Raw genomic sequence first — 6,000 nt, 5'->3', positions numbered from 1 at the left:
CTGAAGGTGGCAGGGGTAAAATACAGGGAGCGAAAGGCTATTTACAATTTGTACAGAAACCAGATGGCAGTTATAAGAGTCGAGGGACATGAAAGGAAGGCAGTGGTTGGGAAGGGAGTGAGACAGAGTTGTAGCCTCTCCCCGATGCTATTCAATCTGTGTATTGAGCAAGCAGTAAAGGAAAGGAAAGAAAAGTTCGGAGTAGGTATTAAAACCCATGGAGCAGAAATGAAAACTTTGTGGTTCGCCGATGACGCTGTAATTCTGTCAGAGACAGAAAAGGACTTGGAAGAGCAGTTAAACGGAATGGACAGGGTCTTGAAAGGAGGGTATAAGATGAACATCAACAAAAGCAAAACGAGGATAATGGAATGTAGTCGAATTAAGTCGGGCGATGCTGCTGGAATTAGATTAGGAAATGAGACACTTAAAGTAGTAAAGAAGTTTTGCTATTTGGGGAGCAAAATAACTGATGATGGTCGAAGTAGAGAGGATATAAAATGTAGATTGCCAATAGCAAGGAATGCGTTTCTGAAGAAGAGAAATTTGTTAACATCGAGTATAGATTTAAGTGTCAGGAAGTCGTTTCTGAAAGTATTTGTATGGAGTGAAGCCATGTATGGAAGTGAAACATGGACGATAAATAGTTTAGACAAGAAGAGAACAGAAACTTTCGAAATGTGGTGCTACAGAAGAATGCTGAAGATTATATGGGTAGATCACATGACTAATGAGAGGTATTCAATAGAATTGGGGAGAAGAGGAGTTTGTGGCACAAATTGACTAGAACAAAAAAAAAATGGTTCAAATGGTTCTGAGCACTATGGGACATAACATCGGAGGTCATCAGTCCCCTAGAACTACTTAAACCTAACTAACCTAAGGACATCACACACATCCATGCCCGAGGCAGGATTGGAACCTGCGACCGTAGCGGTCACCCGGTTCCAGACTAAAGCGCCTAGAACCGCACGGTCACACCTCCCTGCGACTAGAAAAAGGGATCGGTTGGTAGGCCATGTTCTGAGGCATCAAGGGATCACCAATTTAGTACTGGAGGGCAGCGTGGAGGGTAAGAATCGTAGAGGGAGACCAAGAGATGAATACACTAAGCAGATTCAGAAGGATGTCGGCTGCAGTAGGTAATGGGAGATGAAGAGGTTTGCACAGGATAGAGTAGCATGGAGAGCTGCATCAAACGAGTCTCAGGACTGAAGACCACAACAACAATAACAACAACAACAACATTAAAAGTAATGTATTTATTTTACGCCTTGTAAAAGTGAAATATTAATCACCAAGTAATGTCGTAATTCGTCTTATTTTTCTAACGTGGCCAATGTAGACATAGAAGGGAAAGGCGTAAAAGGCTATAGCATCTACTTTCATGAAACTTGTCTGATAGTTGGAACTTGTTTCTGAAATTTATTAGATATGCCGGTTTTTGAATGTTTTTAGACTCCATCGTTTTCAGCTATGTAAATTTGTCACTGGGGAAGCATTGCTTGTTATTTACTTTAGATACGTGTACTGTTACGAAACAAAATCGCTGTTTGGAGATGTGCGACAGACACATTTAGTAAAGCGTTCATTTCATAGTGAAATATCCGCCCAAAATATGCTCGCAATAAAGCGAGATGGAATAAAATTACGAAACCGCCCAAGTTGCTCAGAGGTTTGTATTTATTTAAATGGAGACTAGTTTCTGATCTTTGTAGTCCACTACGAAACCATCCAGATAAGTTCTACCATAACATCATAACATGCGTACGCTGCCTTCTGGCTTGAATGAGTTGCTGAATGCAAGATTCTATTCGTGTACAACTGTCTGGTGCTACAAACGACCGAAGTGGTAACCATTTAAATAAAAACGAACTTTCGCGCGCAGTATGCTTGGAAAATATAAAGTGAGATCTGTTATAGTAATTGTCGTATTTTATCATAAAGGGTTCAAGCTGCATTTTTCTCCAATGTCACACAGATGAAGTTTTCTGCAAGCATCATTTATTTCGTGTATTTGTAGTGGCAACTAAAAATCATTTTCTGCCCAATTATTCTGAGTACTGGAAATATCCCAAAGTTTAGATACGGTAATAGATGGCACTTGCCTGTCTATCCCACCGTCGGATGTTCGAGTCCTCCCTCGGCCATGGATGTGTGTGTTTTCCTTAGCGTAAGATAGTTTAAGTTACATTAAGTAGTGTGTAAGGTTAGGGACTATGACCTCAACGGTTTGGTGCCATAGGATCTTATCACAAATTTAGATGCGCTACATTGAGTAAGGGCGTCGCACTATGGAATGAAGACGGCAGGCATTCTGCAACACTGAAACATTCTGTTGATTTTTGGTCTTAATATATCTCTATTTTTTATTTCATTGCTCCTTAATGTATATTCTCCTTACTTACATGATAAGCTGTGTTTCTAAACTTTTCCCAGTCAGTTGTTAGGAAGATATATTTCAGCTTAGCAACTGAGATAATGACGTTATTACTATAGCAACATTAATAATTAAGTAATGGTATATATACCATCACGTATTCTCGACTCAGTATCTCACCGTAGAGACAAATACAGACGTGAGTGCGAGGAACTGTCTTAGCTGGAAATATATGTATTAATGAAATTTCAGGAATACTTTTGTCGAGGTAAGTGATTAAAATTACAAGATCACAGTTGAATGTAAGCGAAAGACAAACCGAAGCAATTCCGATATGCCGGTACATTAATAAACGGTGTGACCACCAGAATGTTGACTGCAAGCATCTAAACGTGCATGCATTGTGTTGTACAGGTGCCGCAAGTCGATTTGTGCGGTGGAGTTCCATGCCTATAGCATTTGCTCTGTCAATACAGGGGCCGTTAATACTGTAAGTGGATGAAGCTGGAGTACTTGTACGATGTTGACACCATATGTGATCGATCGGAGAAGATCTGATGATCCAACAGGCCATTTCAACATGTCGACACTCGGTAGAGCAACTTGGAAAACACCCTGTGGGCTGCCGTTGACGAATGGCACCGCAGTTGGTCGAATGACCAGACTGAGGTACAAATACGTAGTCAGCAGCGGATAAGTAAGAGAGCTAACCTGCTGTCATACGAAATGGCACACCAGACCGTAACTCCAGCTGTGTAACACAGCGACGATTGGTTTCGGCCCTCAACTGACTTTCCCGAAAACCAATTCACAGCCATCACTGGCACCAAGTCGGAACCAGCTTTCACCAGAAGGACAACAGACCTCTACCCTGTTTTTCAATGAGCTCACGCTTGACATCACTGACGTTGCAAATGGCGATGCCTTGAGGCCAGTGGAAAGCACACTACAGAGCATCTGGCTTGGAGCTATCCTTAAAGTAACCGGTTTGTAACAGTTTATTGCGTCTCAGTGGTGCCAGCCGCTGCTGACTTTGCTGTAGCAGATGCAGTATAATGCACCAGACCCATACAACGAACACGATGGTCTTACCTCTCCGCAGGAGTGGTTCAATGTCAGTGAGGTCTTGATAATTTCATATTTTTTCTTTAATGGAATTCTTGACTAACATCAAATCACCAAACCCAATCTCTATCGTAACTACCTCCCATGACCGTTACAGCGCGAACTTAAAGCAAACGTCATTTGCCTCCTCATAGTGGCTACTAGCGCCACCCTTAAGCGACTGGTGCGAAATTTGAGTAGACGTCATCTTCTAGATAAAGCAAACCACCTACAAACTATCTGTCTTACAACCATGTTTGTATAGCTATATATATACTGGCAGAAGAGGAGTAGTACACCTGGAAAGACGACGTCGATTCTGATCCGATGATGGCATATGCCATCTGGGAAATAGTTGATGTACTGATAATGGTCAACGTCTTCAGCGACCAGATAGCGTAGTGGTATAGCTACCAGAGCCCCACAACTGTCTACTGTTTAATTGGGAATGTTCACAGCCACGAGCTCAATCTGGTGGAGACTTGTGAAGCAAGCAGGTAACCATGTCGTGGAGATGCTCTCGTGCTTAGCCAAATGACCGAGTTTAATAGGGGTCAAATTGTGGCCTTCCGAGTGGTGGAACGGTGCTTTCAGAGAATTACCACACAAATTGGACGTGCTGCGTCAATTGTGCCACAATGCTGGTGTCAGCTGTCGTATGACCATTCTCACACATGCAGACGAAATTCTAGAGATCCACAGAGCACGGACGCCCGCCGGGATCGTCGTATCGTAAGGGCAGCAGTGACACACAGTACAGCTACCACGGCAGAGATAACAGGCCTCGTGATTCCAGACGTGTCAGTACGAATTGTTGCGAATTGATTATTAGCAGACTAAGGGCATCAACACCTCTAGCATCTAAAACGAAAGGTTACTGACATTACATCGATTGTCACATCCGTTCCTGCAGTATAATAATTTTGGCATTTGTCTATAAAGAGTGCCCACACATCTGTAACAGCTGCAAGTCTGTCTTCAGCCTCCCTAGCATCTCTTGTAGTAGCACAGTCGAAACGCTAACAAGACACGGTGAATAAAAATCTGGTGGCTCGAAACACATCATGACCAGTTCCATCATCAGAGAAAAGTCCAACAAGATTTTTGTGATTAAATTTCAGTACTCCAGATAAATAAAGCAGACCTAGAAATGATCTCAGTTTTATTACATCTAGCGGCTTTATGAATGCTGTTTGAGGAGCTCTGTATTTGTTTGACATGTCATGTATCTTGACGTTTGTATTAGTGAGTATTAGTTGTAAGAAACCTTCAGTGATGAACAATTCTCAAGCAGATAATATGTCAGTTAAATGAAGCGCTATTGCTCCACGTCTAGCCCCTCGAAAGCGACTAATTATCTTTTGACCAATTGTAGCACTGCTTTTTTCCAAAAAAGTATTTGTCAGCTTAAGGCCCAATACATGCCTCTTTACCTGATTCTTCACAACTACTTTCTGGTGTAGAGGTGGAATCATGATCACTTAGTATAAATTCATCCTCATCTTCTGTGTTCTCATCAGACTGCAAAAACGCAGAATCATTGACTATTTTTACCAACTAGTCATCTGTTAATGACTTCGATGCTGCCAATCTGAAAAATTATGTATACGTATTCACATAACCCTAAAAAATGACGTTACCATTGAAATTTTGCTCTTTTTGAAGTACACTAAGATTTCATTCACGCAACACTCATTGAGATAATGAAAAACAACTGTCGTTAATGCTCTGGTTGGGTATTCCGAGACCTCTTTTTCTTTATCTCGCAAAATATTACTGGAAACACCACATCCAACACACTGCGTTAAACGGTATCACTTCACTGAGGACTACCAGGAACACAGGCGACATCTGTTGTTCCATTCACATAGTATGAATTATTTTAATGTCACCTGGGATTCTCCGGGACCCCACTAGAGCAGTTAAGGGTTAACCTAGAATAATCGTTAACACTGAAGACTTATTAATAACATAATAATCGAAGTGTCTTCCACAGACCTTCTCACAAGATATTTAGTATTGGAGGCGTCTACGATGGACCCTCAATGCATCTTACCTTCCTTTACGTACTAATATGGAGGAATTCCTTTGAATCCTCTTGTATTACTTAACACTAATCCTTTTCCGTGAGTCTTGTCATATTGTTGTTTTAGTTGTGGTTTCCGCATCCGATCCTATTGGCAGCTCATACAATTGATCAGTGGTATTATGCATTAAGTTCTGGAGTGTTCTGAAAACTAACATTGTTCTTTAGCAAGTGGAAGTGTCTATACGTAACATGTCTCGTCGTAATCTGTGTGAATAATCGTTTCATCACACAGTAAGCGCTAGATATGAATCTAATGATAAAATAATGAGTATCGCTTATCATTTAAAGGTGGAAGTACAAAGGAATTTTTTTCCGTGGAGACAACGTCAACCACTTCCTCTCACAAGGTAGTAAATCAGTTTCTCTCTTAAAAAGAACGCTGCAGCGAGGGCTGTAACGTGTTTACAACCGTCTGCTGGAGGTACAC

Source organism: Schistocerca piceifrons, chromosome 5 (assembly GCF_021461385.2).
Source record: "Schistocerca piceifrons isolate TAMUIC-IGC-003096 chromosome 5, iqSchPice1.1, whole genome shotgun sequence".
Classification (NCBI taxonomy): Eukaryota; Metazoa; Arthropoda; class Insecta; order Orthoptera; family Acrididae; genus Schistocerca; species Schistocerca piceifrons.
This window is presented reverse-complemented; position numbering follows the sequence as displayed.